This window comes from Bos mutus, unplaced genomic scaffold, assembly GCF_027580195.1.
Source record: "Bos mutus isolate GX-2022 unplaced genomic scaffold, NWIPB_WYAK_1.1 CTG248, whole genome shotgun sequence".
In the NCBI taxonomy this organism is placed as follows: domain Eukaryota; kingdom Metazoa; phylum Chordata; class Mammalia; order Artiodactyla; family Bovidae; genus Bos; species Bos mutus.
The window spans coordinates 21,144-42,286 of record NW_027219753.1 but is presented as its reverse complement, the minus strand read 5'-3'; positions in this window follow the sequence as shown (position 1 = coordinate 42,286).

Sequence of the window (21,143 nt, the reverse complement as noted above, 5' to 3'; positions counted from 1 at the left end):
TTCCTTTACAAAGAGAAATCTGGAAATTTACTTTCCTCTCATAGCCAGGGAATTAGAGTGGAAATTTTGATCTAGATCAAAGTATATTACTGGTCTGACTCAATTTTTATTAACCCAAACCTTGGAAGCTTAAGGTTGACATTAGGTTGTTTCTGAGTTCCTTCATCCTGATTCTCCTGCATGTCTAGGTAACCTACTCGATTCCTGTGCATTTCATGATTTTATGGAATTTCTCAATGTGTATTATAAATGATAGTGTTCAGCTCTACAGCCAAGGAAATGATTGTGGCTGTGATATTTCCTCTAAAATCTTGGAACATTCCAATAATTCTACACCTACATGAAAATATACATATTATTTTCCAAATCAAAGAATATACTGTTCAAACAATCTACTCAAATATTGAGCTGACCTTTTAAAGCAAATGATTCACATGAAGGCTTCTGATATATATACCATGAAAAGCCCCTGGGTATCTGGAAGTCAACAAAAAGAAACTGCAAAAGGGTCATTACTTGTGCTGGAAACCTTTCTCATCTCATGACTTACAGATTTGTAGAAATATTGCAATTTTAAATGCTCTATTGGTTCACATTATTGCTTACTTGAGGCAACTAAATATTTCTGTATCCCAAGACCAATATGATATAAACCCACTCCTTTTCTATTGGAAATTCCAAGTTTTTAAATCAAAACCTCAGAATGTAGTCCTAAAATTGCTTAGTGGTGAATATTTTTCAGTGAAGCCATATCTTACAACCACATCTGCTGAACCATAAGGTTTGTCAAGCTGTGGTCACCCTCCAACTGCCCTGTGGCCTAAGCTAATTTATGCCCAAAGGAATGCATGGGTTTAATGATCAGAATATTTACAGCCTTAAGACTCAGATGATTCTGTAATCTGTTTACTGTTTTGGGATGTAAAGCTTTTTTTTTTTTTTCACAAAGTAATAGCTAATTGCTGACAAGTTTCCTACAGTCTTCCATGATAGCTCAGTTGGTAAAGAATCCGCCCTCCATGCGGGAGACCTGGGTTCGATCCCTGTGTTGGGAAAATCCCCTGGAGAAGGGAAAGGCTACCCACTCCAGTATTCTGGCCTGGAGAACTCCATGGACTGTATAGTCCATGGGGTCGCAAAGAGTCGGACACGACTCAGCAACTTTCACTTCACTTCATTTCCTAGATGAAAAACAATTTGCTTAATATTTCAACTCCTGTGTTACAACAAAGTAGCTGAAGACATGGATCCAAATATATTTTACACCAATATTCATTATCAGATCAGATCAGATCAGATTAGTCGCTCAGTCGTGTCTGACTCTTTGCGACCCCAAATCGCAGCACGCCAGGCCTCCCTGTCCATCACCAACTCCCAGAGTTCACTCAGACTCATGTCCATCGAGTGGGTGATGCCATCCAGCCATCTCATCCTCTGTTGTCCCCTTCTCCTCCTGCCCCCAATCCCTCCCAGCATCAGAATCTTTTCCAATGAGTCAACTCTTCGCATGAGGTGGCCAAAGTACTGGAGTTTCAGCTTTAGCATCATTCCTTCCAAAGAAATCCCAGGGCTGATCTCCTTCAGAATGGACTGGTTGGATCTCCTTGCAGTCCAAGGGACTCTCAAGAGTCTTCTCCAACACCACAGTTCAAAAGCATCAATTCTTCGGCACTCAGCTTTCTTCACAGTCCAACTCTCACATCCATACATGACCACAGGAAAAACCATAGCCTTGACTAGACGGACCTTTGTTGGCAAAGTAATGTCTCTGCTTTTGAATATGCTGTCTAGGTTGGTCATAACTTTCCTTCCAAGGAGTAAGCGTCTTTTAATTTCACGGCTGCAGTCACCATCTGCAGTGATTTTGGAGCCCAGAAAAATAAAGTCTGACACTGTTTCCCCATCTATTTCCCATGAAGTGGTGGGACCAGATGCCATGATCTTCGTTTTCTGAATGTTGAGCTTTAAGCCAACTTTTTCACTCTCCACTTTCCCTTTCATCAAGAGGTTTATGAGTTCCTCTTCACTTTCTGCCATAAAAGTGGTGTCATCTGAATATCTGAGGTTATTGATATTTCTCCCAGAAATCTTGATTCCAGCTTGTGTTTCTTCCAGTCCAGCGTTTCTCATGATGTACTCTGCATATAAGTTAAATAAACAGGGTGACAATATACAGCCTTGACGTACTCCTTTTTCTATTTGGAACCAGTCTGTTGTTCCATGTCCACTTCTAACTGTTGCTTCCTGACCTGCATACAAATTTCTCAAGAGGCAGATCAGGTGTTCTGGTATTCCCATCTCTTTCAGAATTTTTCAGTTTATTGTGATCCACACAGTCAAAGGCTTTGGCATAGTCAATAAAGCAGAAATAGATCTTTTTCTGGAACTCTCTTGCTTTTTCATTGATCCAGTGGATGTTGGCAATTTGATCTCTGGTTCCTCTGCCTTTTCTAAAACCTGCTTGAACATCAGGAAGTTCACGGTTCACATATTGCTGAAGCCTGGCTTGGAGAATTTTGAGCATTACTTTACTAGCATGTGAGATGAGAGCAATTGTGTGGTAGTTTGAGCATTCTTTGGCATTGCCTTTCTTTGGGATTGGAATGAAAACTGACCTTTTCTAGTCCTGTGGCCACTGCTGAGTTTTCCAAATTTGCTGGCATATTGAGTGCAGCACTTTCACAGCATCATCTTTCAGGATTTGGAATAGCTCAACTGGAATTCCATCACCTCCACTAGCTTTGTTCGTAGTGATGCTTTCTAAGGCCCACTTGACTTCACATTCCAGGATGTCTGCCTCTAGGTCAGTGATCACACCATTGTGATTATCTGGGTCGTGAAGATCTTTTTTGTACAGTTCTTCTGTGTATTCTTGCCATCTCTTCTTAATATCTTCTGCTTCTGTTAGGTCCATACCATTTCTGTCCTTTATCGAGCCCATCTTTGCATGAAATGTTCCTTTGGTATCTCTTATTTTCTTGAAGCTCTAGTCTTTCCCGTTCTGTTGTTTTCCTCTATTTCTTTGCATTGATCACTGAAGAAGGCTTTCTTATCTCTTCTTGCTATTCTTTGGAACTCTGCATTCAGATGGTTATATCTATCCTTTTCTCCTTTGCTTTTCGCTTCTCTTCTTTTCACAGCTCTTTGTAAGGCCTCTCCAGACAGCCATTTTGCTCTTTTGCATTTCTTTTCCATGGGGATGGTCTTGATCCCTGTCTCCCGTACAATGTCACAAACCTCATTCCATAGTTCATCAGGCACTCTATCTATCAGATCTAGGCCCTTAAATCTATTTTTCACTTCCACTGTATAATCATAAGGGATTTGATTTAGGTCATACCTGAATGGTCTAGTGGTTTTCCCTACTTTCTTCAATTAAGTCTGAATTTAGCAATAAGGAGTTCATGGTCTGAGCCACAATCAGCTCCTGGTCTTGTTTTTGCTGACTGTATAGAGCTTCTCCATCTTTGGCTGCAAAGAATATAATCAATCTGATTTCAGTGTTGACCATCTGGTGATGTCCATGTATAGAGTCTTCTCTTGTGTTTTTGGAAGAGGGTGTTTGTTATGACCAGTGCATTTTCTTGGCAAAATGCTATTAGTCTTTGCCCTGCTTCATTCCGTATTCCAAGGCCAAATTTGCCTGTTACTCCAGGCGTTTCTTGACTTCCTACTTTTGCATTCCAGTCCCCTATAATGAAAAGGACAAATAAAATGTAAAATGGACAAACATCTTGATATTTTGCTAAAATTGGCTCTTTTACTTCAAATCAAATCTGCAAAGTATAATTGTTTTTGTTTATTTAGTCGCTAAGTCATGTCCAAGACTTTTGCAACCCCATGGACTGTAGCCCTCTAGGCTCCTCTGTCCGTGGGATTTTTCAGGCAAGAATACTGGAGTGGGTTAAGATTTCCTTCTCCAGAGGATCTTCCCAACCCAGGGATTGAATGCACGTCTCCTACATTGCAGACAGATTCTTTACCACTGAGCCATCAGGGAAGTGCAAAGTATGATACAGGCTCAAAGTTAAATTTCCAGAGAACTACTAAGATATTATGGAAACTGAAAATATTGGAAGGTATTTTTCTCTGTTCATCTCGCAGATGAGCAGCTTTGCATTTTTCCTGTCTTGCCTTAGGTTTGCATCCAAATAACTTTCAAAGCTGCTAAAATTATAAAGTAATATAAAATTAAGTTAGCAAAGAATTCTAAAATGTTTTTGATGCTACTTGAGAATAAATACACAGAAATATCTTCACAGGAATTCCAGTTATAGAGAAGGGATTTCAAAGATTCAAGAAAAGCCCAGAGGGTACAAGGAAAATAGAACTGACATCTCACTCCTAAAGGAGTTAGTTTAATGTTTTCTCTATATTCTAACTCTCCTAGAGCAAAATGATTTGAAGTTCTCGGGTTCATCCTCCTCTATTTAGCCACCATTATGTTCTAAAAGCTTGTATTTCAAAGGTATAATGTTTAAGGAGAACGTTAAACAAAACATCAGGCCAGAGATGAATCAAAGGCTGGAGAGAATGTTAGTGTTTCCTTTATTTCAACTTACTGAAATAATTTAAGGCAGGAACTTGGTTCAAATTACTCATATCATAAAATTTCAAGTTAAGAGGCTGTTTAATAATAATAGTGGCTTATATTCAATTTTGGTTCAAAATATCTTAAGAAACCTCAACATAAAGAAAGCACTTCTAAAATTTGACTTCCAAATAAAAGCATATTATGTATCTAATTTGGGTGGGAATGTATTATAAACATAAGTAATTTGGTTACATTTCAAGGTAATGCTCACTCCTTTATCTAGAAACAGAGCAATAACTAGAGTAACCCCAAGACCCCTTATTATCAAGAATCCCCCAAATTGCTTTGCCTTATTTGAAGTGACTGTAGTTATTTTGTTGGTTCTCTGCCACTTGAGGAGGTCTTTAAGTGAAGACAAGACCAACCAAGAGGTACTTTGTATAGAGCCTAAAGGACATTTTGGCTCCAGTTATACTATTGGCTTTATTTGCTTCATAATTTGGAGAAGGCAATGGCACCCCACTCCAGTATTCCTGCCTGGAAAATCCCATGGACAGAGGAGCCTGGTAGGCTGCAGTCTATGGGGTCGCTGAGGGTTGGACACGACTGAGCGACCTCACTTTCACTTTTCACTTTCGTGCATTGGAGAAGGAAATGGCAACCCACTCCAGTGTTCTTGCCTGGAGAATCCTAGGGACGGGGGAGCCTGGTGGGCTGCTGTCTATGGGGTCGCACAGAGTCGGACACGACTGAAGCGACTTAGCAGCAGCAGCTTCATAATTGGCAAACTAAGATCCACAGGCCAAATTGACCCACTGCAGGACCAAGCCTACTGTGCCCATTTCTTTCCATGCTGTTCATAGCTGCATTCACACTGCAGCTGCAAAGCTGAGTTGTGGGACAGAGCCTTTTACAGCCTACAAACCCAGAATATTTATTCTCCTGCCCTTCACAGGGAACAATTCTGATGATACTAGGTTTTCTATTTTCCCATTCTGTCACACTTGCCTGGCTTCCTTGCTTTCACCCAGATTCCTCAGTTTCCAGTCCTAAGCCTCATGAGATCTTAGCCTCTGTTCTTTCTAGAATTTCTTCACTTGCCCTGCCACCTTTTCTCTGGACTCTCTTAGTAACAACTTGGTTTTTTACCAAGCATCCAATTGCCATGAGCTTATTTAACCTTTTCTGCATATATTCTCTGAACCCCAGAAATTCTCTTATTCCTGACTAGCATTAACACAGGCTTCCCAAGTGGCTCAGTGGTAAAGAATCTACCTGCCAATGCAAGAGGCACAGGTTCAATCCCTGGGTTGGGAAGATTCCCCTGGAGAAGGAAATTGCAACCCACTCCAGTATTCTTGCCTGGAGAATCCCATGGACAGAGGAGCCTGGCGGGCTACCATCCATGGGGTTACAAAAAAGGTCAGATATGACTTAGTGACTGAAAAACAACAAGCATTAACACTTTTTTCAGGTGGATACCTCCAGAAACACTCCTCCTCGCATCATCACCACTATGCTGCTGTCTCTACCCTAGCTCTGCATTTAGGGTTAAACTCTAGGATATTCCAGGTCTAATATGTGTGTTGCTAGTCTTTAGGGTAGAATCTCCCCAGGGAATGCAGGTGTAGCATCATGTTCTGAAGACCCAAACTGCTATGCATGCTGTCCTACTGGTCTACCTAAAATTGTGTAGCCTGTGTTTGCCCTTTAGTCTCTTGTCTTAAATGGGTGTAGGGAGGAAGGAAGCTATACTCTTCCTTATGGAAGAATTCTGGCTCAGATGGTAAAGAATCTGCCTGCAAAGCAGCAGACACAGGTTTGATCCCTGGGTTGGGAAGATCCCTTGGAGAATGGAATGGCAACCCACTCCAGTATTCTTGCCTGGAGGATTCCATGGACAGAGGAGCCTGGTGGGCTACAGTCCATGGGGTTACAAAGAGACAGACACACAACTTAACAGTATCTCTCCTAAGATATGTAGTAATCACAAAGGGAAGAATAGTTACAGTGGAGAATTCTGGCAGACACCACCTTAGCCAGGTGATCAAAGTTAACATCCCTAGTAATACCTGTGAACATCAGGCACCCCCAGATATGATACCCTGAGAAGCGCACATTGCTTCAATAGTATTCTTGCCCCAAATGCATAACCTCACAGAAGACATCACACAGACCCATACTGAGGGGCATTCTAACAAAAAAAGCAACCACTGTTCTTCAAAAGTGTCAAGATCTGGAAAACTGTAACATATCAGAAGAGACTAAGGACAAGTGACAGTTGAATGCAATGTAGAATCTTGGGTGGGATCCTAGAACAAAAGAAGGACATTAGTGGGAAAACTGGTGAAATCTGAATAAGTTCTACACTTTTACTAGTGTGTGTGTGCTTAGTCACTTCAGTCATGTTCCACTCTTTGCAATGCCCTGGACTGTAGGCTGCCATGGGATTCTCCAGGCAAGAATACTGGAGTGGGTTGCCACTTCGTTTTCCAAGGGATCTTCCTGACCCAGGGATCAAACCAGCGTCTCCTGCATTTGAAGGCTGATTCGTTACCACTAAGCCACCAGGGAAGCCCAGAGGGTGGGGATCCAAACAAATGGAACTATATTGGGCAACCACCTCACCAATCAGAAAACTGCATGGTGAAGTTTGAGGAGGTATTTCATGTCACAGACTAAAAGTCTAAGGAGCTATTTTACAAGACAGAAAATACTGGAAGGTAAAGTAAAGTTAGCACATGAAAATGAGCACAAGAACCTCTTCATTAAACCCTGTTGGGGCTCTTTGGACAAATTTCCCTGTTTCCACCTCTGACTATTTTCCAAAGATACTGTTTGTTTAGTTTTGGATATTACACTTGACATTCCTTCCTTCCTCATTCAGTGGATATTCAAGCTTTCCCCGTGTATAGCATGCCTCGCTGGTCAGAACCTTGTGGCCAATAGTAATGGATCCCATGGAAGAAGCCTGGGACTATATGTTGGAGGAGCTGCCTTATAATTCCATCTCTCGCTTTGTCAATGGATGAACCAGAAGTGTAGAGCCACAGTTCCCCTTAGAGAGCTGGTTCTATTTCTTAGACATTTAAAAATACAATTACCCAGCCAACCTTTGCAACTTCTGATTCAATAGGGTTTCTGTTAGGATTCTGGTGTTTTCAAAAAAATAAAGATTTGTAATGTGCAGTCAAGGTTGAGTTTCCCAGAGGTGCTTGTTCATACACCTCACCAGGGAAATATTTCAAAAACACATGAGCTGATAGAACCCAAGAATTGCTATTTATCCCAAGTTCCATGGGTGATCATTATCCTAAAGCTCAGGAAATACTGATCAAGAGAGGGAATTGGAATGTAGGCTTAAATAACTGTGAAAAGTATGATACACATGTAGACTTTTGCTATCTTTCATTGTATTCTCTGATGACATGGTTAGCATGATGCAATTCCAGAATCAGTGATGACCTTGACTGAAAATGGTACTAATATTCACTTGGATTTTCTGAGCTTATATAGGCAGGAGGCACCTTCCCAATCAGCAGATTTTATTACAATCACTTACTTGAATTTAACAAAAGGAAAAGAAATGGCTAGTCTGCCGAAAAATAATTTTTCATCCAGAGGATTAGTTCACTTAGTTCAGAAGAGAGATGAAAACCTCTGCTCATCTTGGAGCAAAAATGGGTTGAATGAGCTATAACAATGTATTTAATAAACAGTTAAACCCTGAAAACAATGATTAAATATCACCATCAACCCTGGGCTTAGATCACTGACATTTTATAACTACCGCTGCTTTCTATGCAGACTATCTGAGGAGAAAATTAACTGTGTTCTCAGGAAATTTTGACCCCACTTTTTAGGGTAAGATCCTCAGAGTTAAGGGATTCTCTCTAAAATAGCGTGTCCCAAAGTACCTATCACAGAGCATTAGTTCTGTCTAGGGATCATAGTTCTATGCAAGAGATAATGCCATAAAAAAGGAGTTGTGTAGACAAGTAATTTGGGGAAATGTGCAATTTTGTATTCATCTCTTGGAGATCCATAGACACATTAGCATATTTAAGGCTCTGTTAAATCCTACATATCTGATTACCATTATTTAATCCAACATTTTAAATTAACTTTAATAGAGTCCTTTTTCTTATTTTTAATAGAGGTGCCTATTTACATCTGGAGAATCTGCTCCTTGAAGAAATCTTGAGGAACATTATTCCAAGGTACTAATATTGTGTTGACATCTAGAGATTTGTTTATGGGATTTAATACTGATGACAAGAACAGACATTTTCTCTGTTGTAGGAAGATGAAATTAAAAAATAGGTACAGTGAAAAATGCATTTGTTTAATAACTGATGGAAATGACCACATAGAAAAAATGAAATGTTCTGTTTTATATGTCTGTTTATATTGTAAGACTTAGGGAATCAAATAAGTTGTGGATCATCTAAGTTCTAAATCAAATAACAGACATGTACTAAATACTACTGATTACTGTTTGTTAGTTGCTGTGGGCATGATAAAGTGATATGCGGCACAGATTATCTCTTTATAGATTTATAATAGATTTATTATATTACTAGTGAATGTCTATTGAGTCTCTAATATGTTCTGGGGTTCACTTTAGTGATTAACATATATTATTTCAGTCTCCACAATCGCCATATAAGGTAAGTACTGATATTATGCTCATGTTTCTTGAGGTCTGGATCTTTTCTCAGTCATACTGATACTTAGTAACAAGGCTGGTGTCTAACGCTTGAAGGTTTCACTCAGGAAACTCCAAGTGTGACTGGTACATGACCTCCAAACCACACCAGCCCATGTGCATCCTTGCTAGCTAGGCATCCGCAAGAAAGGATTGCTTGAGCTTGGAGGCTCATCTTAAAATTTCCCACTTGTTGTGGCCTTACTTTAAAATCTTAGCCTTGTTTGATTTAAAATACATGTTTTAAGATTTACATTTATATTTTATTTTAAGACGCAAATGACACACATGTACGTAGATAGTGTGTGTGGTTTGAGTGAATCCGCATACAGTACGTACAGTCAATATACATCCCATATGTCCCATAATATTCGCCTTAATGTTCCTAGCTCCTCAAGAAAGCTCCTATCCCTTGCTTTTGTAGGAACCAGTGTTTTGAGAAAAAGCATGACCACGTTCATTTTTGCCATCTTCTTTCAGTGACAGGCCACATGTGAAATTTCAGCCGTGTTTGGGCTCTGTGCACAGGCAGATTTCATAGTCTGTCATTATTTCCCAGTGACATGAAATCAAAGGTCTTTCCTTGTGTGTGTTGGCAGCTTTTGGTTCCCTGGTCATAATGAGGTACCATAAGCATGAATAACCCTGCTGGGTTACCAGGAGTTTTTAGTCTAGCCTGCCAGATATTATTTCAGGTAAACCCTATCTGTTCATTTTCTCGTGGTTGAATTTGGTTTTCTCCCATCCCTTTGGGCTTCGATCTTTGGATATTTATTTATGCTTCTGTTGTTTTAGAACTTGGCTTTCTTGTTCCATGGGATCCTTTAAAAATATTAAGTCGACCATGTCGATGACAAAACACTCTCAATGAATTCTCTTCTCTCATTCGCCTTATTCCCTGCAGTTTCTCGGTGGGGGCCTAGGGCAAGGCTTGCTACTGACTGGGTGCCAAGCTGTTCACTGCATCACGTCTGTTGAATGTGCACATGGCAACAGCTCATGCACAGGGCCAGAGGTGTCCTTGGATGAGCGTCTTCCCTTCCAAATCCCTTCTAGGATGACTTTCCCATTTCCTGTCCTGCTGATTGCACCCTTGGAAGGGATTTGAAGTCTGGAGTGTCTTTGATGTTTTCTTCTGTCCATGCCAAAGCCTCCCCAGGAGATGACCGGCTCTCTGAAGCCTGTGCAAATGGGGTTTTAAGTCAGAGTGGCTGCCAAGCTGTTGTGTTTCTTTGCTGTCTCTTTGATGTCTATCTAGCATGGTGTCTTGTATGCCTCACCCAGTGCCTGGCATGTAACAAGTCCTCATTACCATTGGCTTGGTGTGGAAACTTGCATGGAAAATATTTCTGGAACTCCCCCTTACCCATCACAAGAGTATTTCCTTTTTCCCGTTCCACCTCTTTCTGTCTCCCCTCTACCACACAGACACATTTGCTAGATATGAAGAAATTTCCTTACACTGAAGTAAAAAAAAGACAAACCAAGAAGAGATAAGAACATGTTTCTTTAAATAACAGACTGCAGCATTGGGATAAATTTGTGTCATATGACTCATACACTGAGAACCAAGGCTTTCAAGGGTTCAGAGCTTCTGACAAGGCTTTGGGCACATCCAGTTATCCCAGTTTAAAAACATTCCTTTCTTGGTCTTTCTGAGGTGTGAAAAGCATATTTATGGAGGGGCTGACCCAAAAATGACATATTAAAAAAATGAGACAATCTGTTTCACTATTGACACATACATGAAAGTCTACTGACAACTTTCACTACATTCATTTTATTTTGTGCTTACTGGTTGGTTTCCAAATGAAATTTTTCATTCTGAAGAAACTACTGAAATAAAGCACAAGGGGTACATTTAAAGGATGCCATGTTACATTTCAAATTTGGATAAGACTTTGATATCATTAAAAATATATGCAAGTATATTTCTGTTCCCAGACTTTCAGTTATCAGAGTGTGCCAGTGTGACTCCCTGGAAGGGAGTGCAAAGGAGGATGTTGAGACATGGAGAGGCTAAGGGACTTGAGTCCAAGATACTCATTGAGTCATGTTTTCTTTCAAGATTTCCTTGAAGCATTCTCTTCTCTTTCCTCCTGACTGATGATTCCAGTTCTGCTCCTTCTGGAAATGTCTGACATTCGTCTTCCTTTTATATATGCATTTTAATTAGAGGGTAATTATTTTTTTACAAGATTGTGATGGTGTTTGCCATACATCAACATGAATAAGCCACAGGTATGCATGTGTCTTCCTTTCCAACTTGAATTGTTCTACCTGGTTCGCATCATTCTTTTGTATTTGGTGCTTTCCCTCCAACAGTTCCAGCAGATGCTGCTCGTCTCTCCTTTCCACTTCTTTGAGTTTGATGTTGCCCCTATTGTCTATTACTTTTGTTGGCTCTTTATTAACTCTGGAATGGAGAGGAAGAGAGAAACAGGTAATCCAGATACCTAAACATGATATTGCCTGTGACTTCACAGCACTCCTTTTGCAATGAAACTTGAATGTGAGCTTTTGGACCTTCCAAACATGCAAACTTTACACACCAGAGTATTTAATCACTGAACTGAGGCATTGGGCACTTGGTCCAGGTTATGTCTCCTGAAATCTTCCCCCAAACCTAATTTTCTGAAGATGAGCTGCTTTGCATTCTCTGTTGCTTCTTGTAGCCCAAACTGTTCCAGTTGAAGATATGTGTTTTCACAGTTCAACTTGCCTTCCCAATTCAAGAGAGATTATCATTAGAAGTGTCAGCTTAGCATATCTGCCACTCTGTGCTTTCTCCTTCCAGGGAGGTTAGAGCTCAGAAAGTCCTGCCAAAATATTGTTCAGCACACAGAATGTGGTCTCTGGCAATAGCCTCTTTTCATGATTTTGCCCAATTGTGTTTTCAGAAGGAAATAATACACCGATACATAAATACGAAGATATAAAATATATAATACTTAAATTTATAAATTTTTATGTATTTTTTTAAAAAGAACATCCATGTCTCATTAGAGTGAAAGAAGAATTTGTGATAAAAATCATGGAAAACAAAGAGTTAAGGAAACCGTTGGAGTAAATGTCCAAACAACAAAAAGCATTACCCCAAATACACAATTTTTCAAATTCTTTGTAAGTATTTTCAGAAGTTTTATAGTGTGACATGCATTGTCTTGGATATTTTGGTATCTAAGAAATAAATATGAGAGATTATCTTTGCTCACCAAAGCTTTACTGTTTCAAAATCTGAAACTGCATTGGACACCCACATAGCGTTCCCTGAAAAGTTGAATGAAAGCATATGCATGCCAACTAAGTTGGTCATAAGACATGGAGTTTTTTAAAAAGCTTCATTTTTTATTGAATGCTTAAATTTAGAAATATTTCATGAGAAATTGCTCAGAGCTTTCTTAGCAATATCTCCCAGTAAGCAAGACTTCTACTAATTTATCATCCTATCTTTGCCTAGAATATAATAATGGCAAATAGAGAGCAAGAGAAAGGAAAAAGATTAGGTAAACAGTAGGGCTATGATTCATTTTAGAAATATACTTCCATTCAACCATGGCTGAAGCTGATTACAAATACGAGATTAAGTTATAGTAGCCAGTCTTGAACCCCAAAAGGGATCATTCAGAAGATGGTCAGAATATAAACTGGAAGCCCCACCCAGCCTGCTTTACAGGTATTTGAGACCGCGGGATTAAATTGCTCCCACATCCTGAAGGCTTCTTCCTAGTATGGAATGTAACTGTAAACAATCAAGTTTCTTAGGCACAAATGTGCTAAGCTTAAACATTGTTTTCTATACCTTGCTTTTAGATTGTATTTCATTGTATGTTATAGCCCCAATGGACAGCCCCATCTACACCCACCTACATTTGCTAATTCTTCTGCTATGTTCCTTCTCCCAGGCCTCCTAAAACTCAGCTGTGTACCCAGAGTTGGAGGTCTCTTTCCATCTAGCTGTTGTGTAAACAGTCCATGGGTAGTAAGAAAAAGAACAACTTTTCCTTTGACTGGGCATGTTGAATGGCCGAGTTACATAGCCCATGACACTAACTCAAGAAATGTTGGAAAATGATGACACAGAAGACTCAATCTGAAGACAGTGATTCTGCTCTTGCACACGGTTGTCCTTGTTTTTCCTTGACGTGTAAGAATGGGGTAGAAGATGACAAGCATTGGAATTCAGGCAGTTTGCCTAATAGCCTTGTGTATATAGAATGTGAATTGTACATAATGTGTGAGCTGGAATGAGTGGATTTCAAGTGTGAGATTTAACAGAATGTAATGTATTTGGATGGCTTCCCCAGTTCTCTCTGCGGGAAGCCTGACCCTGCTGTCCTGTGTGGGTGTAAAGATACCCCATTAGCCATGGTTTCAAAAGGTAGGCTTTTCTGCTGCTTGGATAAGTCTGAAACTGAACATAGAAAGCCAGGAAGAAATTTGAGATTGCAAGTAAACCCTCAACTCGAGAAGCCCTTTGTTACAGACAGAAAGGGACATGTGCTCATTATTTTCATGTAGCTAAGAAATAGAAGTTCAGCTTAGGTTTATGTGTACTTTAACCTAAATTCCTATGACAACTCTGAACAAGTTAATTAAATTTGCCCAGGTGCTTCCATGTAGGTATATTTTTTTGTAGTTTTGTTTATCAGACTCCAGAAAAACAGCAACACTAGAAGGGGTATGTGCATTTGAGCTGATGGGTCATTAACATTTTTTGAATACTTACTATGTGCTAGACCAGTGCTTCTCAAAAAAAAATTCTAGATAAAATTGTAACAAGTCAAATCCAACAATACATAAAAAGATTAATACATCATGACCCTGTCATGTTAATCCCAGGAATGTAGGTTGGCATAAAATGTGAAAATCAGCCAATATAATTCACTATATTTATAAACTAAAAATAAAGAAAAAAACTATGTGATAATATACATAGAAATAACATTTGTCAAAATCCAACATCCACTCCTGACAAAACCTCTCAACAAATAGGAACAGAAGGGAACTTCCACAATCTGATAAAGGACATCTATGAGAAAGCCATAGCTAATGTCATTCTTGTGGTGAAAGACTGAAATCCACCTCTCTAAAATAAAAAATAAGATCAGGATGTTCATTTTCCTTACCTGTATTTAACATTGTACTGGAAAGTCTAGCCAGAGAAATTAGTTAAGGAAAAGAACTAAAGAATAGACAGGGAAAAAGTTAAACTGTCTTATTTACAGATGATAGTTTATATAGAAAATATGATAGATCTATAAAAAAGCTGCTGGAGCTAGTGAGTTGGGAAAAGTTACAAGATTTAAGATCAATATACAAAAATAATTGTACTCCTCAACATTCAGAAAACGAAGATCACGGCATCTGGTCCCATCACTTCATGGGAAATAGATGGGGAAGCAGTGGAAACAGTGTCAGACTATTTTTTTGGGCTCCAAAATCACTGCAGATGGTGACTGCAGCCATGAAATTAAAAGACACTCACTCCTTGGAAGGAAAGTTATGACCAACCTAGATAGCATATTCAAAAGCAGAGACATTACTTTGCCAACAAAGGTCCGTCTAGTCAAGGCTATGGTTTTTCCTGTGGTCATGTATGGATGTAAGAGTTGGACTGTGAAGAAGGCTGAGCACCAAAGAATTGATGCTTTTGAACTGTGGTGTTGGAGAAGACTCTTGAGAGTCCCTTGGACTGCAAGGAGATCCAACTAGTCCATTCTGAAGATCAGCCCTGGGATTTCTTTGGAAGGAATGCTGCTAAAGTTGAAACTCCAGTACTTTGGCCACCTGATGCGAAGAGTTGACTCATTGGAAAAGACTCTGATGCTGGGAGGGATTGGGGGCAGGAGGAGAAGGGGATGACAGAGGATGAGATGGCTGGATGGCATCACTGACTCGATGGACATGAGTCTGAGTGAACTCTGGGAGTTGGTGATGGACAGGGAGGCCTGGCGTGCTGCAATTCATGGGATCGCAAAGAGTTGGACACAACTGAGTGACTGAACTGAACTGATACTGGCATGGAAGGGCTTCCCTGGTGGCTCAGAGGTTAAAGTGTCTGCCTGCAATGCAGGAGACCTGGGTTCGATCCCTGGTTCAGGAAGATCCCCTGGAGAAGGAAATGGCACCCCACTCCAGTATTCTTGCCTGGAGAATCCCATGGATGGAGGAGCCTGGTGGGCTACAGTCCACAGGGTCGCAAAGAGTTGGACACGACTGAGCAACTTCACTTATACTGGCATGGAACAGTAGGAAATTAAAGTAGAAATATCATTTACAATACCATAATAGTTTAATGCTTTAGAGATAAATTGGACAGAATATGTAAAAGACATGTACAGGTAAAACATTTTTGAGAGAAAATAAATGATTACCTACATAGTCTGTTTGTTCAAAGGCCAAAAGACTCAATATTGTTAAAAATTTCACATCTCCCACAATTAATCAATAGATTTAATGCAATCCTAATCAAAATCCCAGTAGGACTTTTTTTAGCAGATATTGACAAACTGATTCTAAAATTCATATGGAAATACAAAGAAGCTAGGATACAACTAGCTTTTAAAAGTAGGAAAAAGGGATATTATTAAGCTCCTGTAATCAAGACAGTGTGGTATTGATATAAATATAGATAAGTAGAGTATTGGAATAGATTGGAGAAATTATTAATAGATGCACATATACATGCACAGCTGAATTCTAACAAGTGCAGAAACAATCCGGTAAAACAAGTGTGTGTGTGTGTGTGAGAGAGAGAGAGAGAGAGAGCACTCAGCCGTGTCCAACTGTTTGTTACTCCATGGATTCTAGCCCACCAGGCTCCTCTGTCCGTGGAATTTCCTAGGCATGAGTAATGGACAGGGTTGCCATTTCCTGCTCCAGGGGATCTTCCCCACCCATATCTCTGGTGTCTCCTGCATTGACTGGCACATGGATTCTATAACACTAGCACCACCTGGGAAGCATCATGCATTATATGCATAGTAGGGTTTGGGGAAAAAATGTCATTTTTTTTTGCCCTGGCCTGACAGTCACTTTTAGGAAGAGAGATAACAAACCGATTGAACTGTGGCAGGTGATATCCCAATAACATAGTTTGTAAAGGGGGAAGTTAACAAGCATTTAGGGGGCATAGCAAATGCTGAGTGCCACGTGGCGATCAAAGAAACAAGGCAAGACTAAGAATGTGAAAGATGTGGCAACAGATTGAAGCCTATGGAAGAAGAATTGATGGGAAATAATAAGATGGGGTGTAAGGAAAAGATTTTGAGGACAAGAATGCTAAAGATGCACTTATACATCATTTGATGTGTTACAGGGTAAATGCTGTCCTTGGCCTCCAACCTTCAGGAAAAAAACAAAAACAAAAACCTGCTAAACACAGAACCTTATGTCATTGCTACTTTGAGTGGCCTCTAGCATCAAGCAATAAGAAAAACTGTGTGTCAGTTCAGGTCATCTGAGAAGCCGCTACACAGATGGAGAAAATACCAATGAAAGATATGGGAGAGAGAGAGCAGGGATGGCTTTCCAGGTGCCTCAGTGGTAAAGAATCTGCCTGCCAAGCAGGAGACGAGGGTCTGATCCCTGGGTCAGGAAGGAAAGGCAACCCCTTCAGTACTCTTGCCTGGGAGAATCCCAGAGGAGCCTGGGGACTGTCTATGGGGTTGAAAGGAGTTGGATATGACTGAGAGATGAAACAGCAGCAGCAGAGCAGGAATAGGTAGGGAGAGCCTTTGATCCATGATGCATGTCTAATGCCTGTGAGGAAAAGGAAGGAACACTGGGACAGGAACCCTGTGGTCTATAACAGAGCTCTGAGACCATCATGCCCTAGATGCTGGGCAGTCCTTGAGCAAAGCTTTCCTATTAGAGAATCCACATCAGACAGGGGTTTGAATCTAGCCTCATTCTTTGGCCGGGAGTGGTCCCGAGGCAGTGTAGTCTTGGGAGAAATATCGCAGATCGGTAGGTACAGCCGCTGTTGGCTATCTGCTCACCATACACTTGGCCACAAATTGTCCTGAAGGGAGATCTGACTGGTGCAACCCCAACCTCAGAAGGGTCAGTGATGTGGCCCAAACACAACTAATTCGTCAGAAGAAGGAATTAGCATAAAAAACACGTAGGAGAGGTCCAAGCTCCACTTGCCCCTGTGAATCCCTGAAGGATCTCTACTACAATTGGGTTGGGGGTAGCAACAGATTTAATGAGAATCAAAAGGGAAAGCCTGGCTGGGCTGACATTACACCCTGGCTCCTCTTAGAGAATAAAAAAATCCAGCCAGGTCTCCTCCCTTGTCTGTGCATTTTGTCTAGCTCTCAACTCCAAAGTAGATGGAAAAGTTTTGAACCCAGATCTTTCCTACAAAATGGCCAATGGAGAAGGGCAGATAAAGAGAGGTGTCTAGTTGTTTGTAAAGTACTGAACATATACATGGTGACTGTAAATACCTCCCTTTCAGAAGTCTGTGCTTCACATCAGAGGCGTTTAGATATGGCCTTCGATCCTGTGCCTAGCTGAATGTGGATGTCAGTGGCAGACTCAGGTATAGATTTTTAAAAAGTTGCCAGCCAAATGTCAGCCACTGGTGGCTTTTTCCCAGAAAATGGGCATTCCATTATCTTGGTCTTGTTGTTGTTCAGTTGCTCAGTCATGTCTGCCTCTTTGTGACCCCCCTGGACTGCAGCACACCAGGCTTCCCTGTCCCTCACTGTCTCCCAGAGTTTGCTCAAACTCCTGTCCATTGAGTCGGTGGTGCCATCCAACCATCTCATCCTCTGTCGTCCCCTTCTCCTCCTGCCCTCAATCTTTCCCAGCATCAGGGTTTTTTCCAATGAGTCAGGTCTTTTCCAGTGGGTTGGCTCTTCGCATCAGGTGGCCAAAGTATTGGAGTTTCAGCTTCGTTATCAGTCCTTCCAATGAGAGAGAGTCCAGTGCTAATAACAATAAAAGAAGCTGCTTTCACAGTGGCTTTCTGAGCATAATATTGCCCTTCCACCCATACTGTAAATATCCCTCTTCCCCTCATAGCAAAACACAAAGTTGATGTACATCTTAGACTAGACATTTATCTTAGGGAAGGTAGTTTTTCTCTAATACAATTTGCTTCAGAATATAATGTGTTTATAACAATATCCTGATGACTGGAGACATTAAACTACAAAACACACTCCTTTTAAACTTATAAAACCTTTAATATTGTGGCTTTAGAATTTTTTCTTCCATTTAGACACTATGAGCATGTCCAGACATGGTGTCTGGGCACATGAAGGAGAGGTATATATTCCAATATCAAACCCAGAAGGGTACAGTTGTACCACTCAAGACAGGTTGACCAACCTGCTCTATGCTGACCAACATCAGTTTCCTAGGACTTTCCCAGGCACTGAAAGTTCTGTATTTCAGGAATCTCCCCTATTCTGGGTAAATGGTTTTAATACAATTGGTCACCTGCTTTTAACCTGAAACAAACAAAAGAGAAAGTGCTATCAGCAGAGCGGCTGTCTTTGGTTGGTAAATGACACCCCTGTTTACTTTCAAAAATGGGGAAAAACCAGGACCAGTTGGTGATGGACAGGGAAGCCTGGCGTGCTGCAGTCCATGGGGTCACAAAGAGTTGGACACGACTGAGTGACTGAACTGAACTATTGACATCTTTGATTGCTGTCACATTATTTCAAACATTTTAGAGTTACGTTGGTTTAGAGTGTCTAATGGATTTACCTATAGTTAGTGATGTATCAGAATGTATTCTTCTTAAATACTGAACACATAGAAAATAGTGCTTATTTTCCAAAAGCAGTGACGTGATGGAAGTAATTGTATTTTAGCAGTCTGCATATATATTTTTTGTTTGTCCTCTCTCTTGAGTTCACTTTTTTCCATTTTTAACTCCTTGGAGCTGCCCTAAATGAAGTAATCAAATTAGTAGTAAGCTGAACCATGCATGCAATGCTTTTCTTTTTTAACTTCACTCTCTGTGTGTGAACACACACACATATACAAGTATGTATATTTCATAGCACATCTTGCAAATCAATAAATCATAGGGCAGAAAAATGTAAAAAGTGGTTTATTCCTCAAAGCAAATTCAGTCCAACTGAATTACGATTTCAGTTCACATCATGACAAAGTCAACTGGGAATTTCCAGATGCAGAAGAGGTAAAAATGCCAACTTTATTAAAATATAAGCCAAAGCAAAATCACAGTTTAAAATTGAAACGGGATTGAGGAAAAGGCTGATTTTGTTTGGCATGTACTGTAAAATTCTAATTTCATGTAGGTTAAAGAAAACAAAACGCCCACCCTTATATACCTGTAGAAAGAAAGAAAAGCCCACACTAAGCTGATTGTTCATGGTTCTTAAATTTTTTATGTTAATAATAATTTAAATTGTTGATAACATTTTAACACTTGACTGATAATGGCATTGGGAGATTTCATGAACTACAATAAATAATTTTAGTAGAGATGATGAAAGGGGAGATACAGTTTGATCTTGGGAGACCAACTTGGACCTACCACGTATCTATGTGTATCATACAGATGAAGTCACAGAGGACCCACGTGTTTTAAAAAAGATTGGAAGTATGAGGACAACCTTCCTATAAGCCACAGAGAGTAAAATTTTTTCAGTGCTTTAAGTAGGATTTCTCTTAGAGGACCCACTTATCTGTTTATGACCTTCAGATGAAAGCAGAAGGTAGCCGCAGGTTCACAAAGATTGGAAGTATGCACACTCAAGAAAGCCAGCCTCCCCTGGAACTTCAGGTGTGATTTCCCTTAGAATAATGACCTAATATTTGAATGCAGGACATCTCACTTTAGAAAAACGTTATACTAAAACTAAAAATGTCTGACCAGTAAAAAAAAATCTCCCATTCATAAAATTGAAAGATAAATGGCAAATATGACAGATGAAGAGTTGATTTAATTAAGATACAGAATTTTTACAAGTCAATACCCAAAAGACATATATAGGTGAGTCACAGAAAAAAAAAAAAAAGCTTTTAAACAACAGAAGTTGTTTTAAACTTCAGCCACAGCTAAGTGAATGTCTTTTAAAACCTCAAAAGAGTAAATATTAAAACCATGCCATGTATTAGGAGAAATGTGGAGAAACAGACACTTGTATTCCCTAGGTATGTCAGCTGGCAATCCCCTTTGGTACTGCGTAAATGAATAATAAAGAATGTGAGGAATGTTAGTCTGATATCCTGGAAATAAGATAATATGTGGGGCACCATGGCTTCAGTAAGTCTAGGTTCACTTTTCTCTCATAATTTGAAGTTTGGACTGCTGGTTTAGAGGGCTCTGGGTTGCCACTGTCTGCTGGAATTCTCTTGCCCTTCCCCTCATGGTGGCAAGCATTGGAACCATGTCTGCAATCAGGCCAGTAAAGATGAAGAGGAGGGAGGAAAGGAGGGGTGCTGGCATATCTGTCCCTTTATTAGGTAAATAAGACTGTGCCCAGGTAGGTCCTGGCAGACTTTGATTTATACCCTCCTGGCTAGGACTTTAATACATTGAAGAAGAAGGAAAGTTGGGAAAGTCTTAACTTAATGATAGTAGGAAGAAGATGGGAGGGGACAGTTGTTGGTTTGGACAATTAGCAGTGTCCGCTACACATTTGGAGAACAATATTCATCGAAATACACATGTCAACTAACAATATCGAGTGTTGGCGAGGATCTGAAGCAACTGGAACTCTCATACACCTCTATGAATATAAAACAGCACGATCACTTTGCAAAACCATTTGACGCTTTCTTATAAAGGTAAACGTACACCTGGACCCATTCTACCTCTGGGTGTTTTTCCAACAGAAATGTGTACCTGTGCCCACAAAAGACATTTGAAAGACATTTCAAAGCAGCAGTATTCATAATAACTCC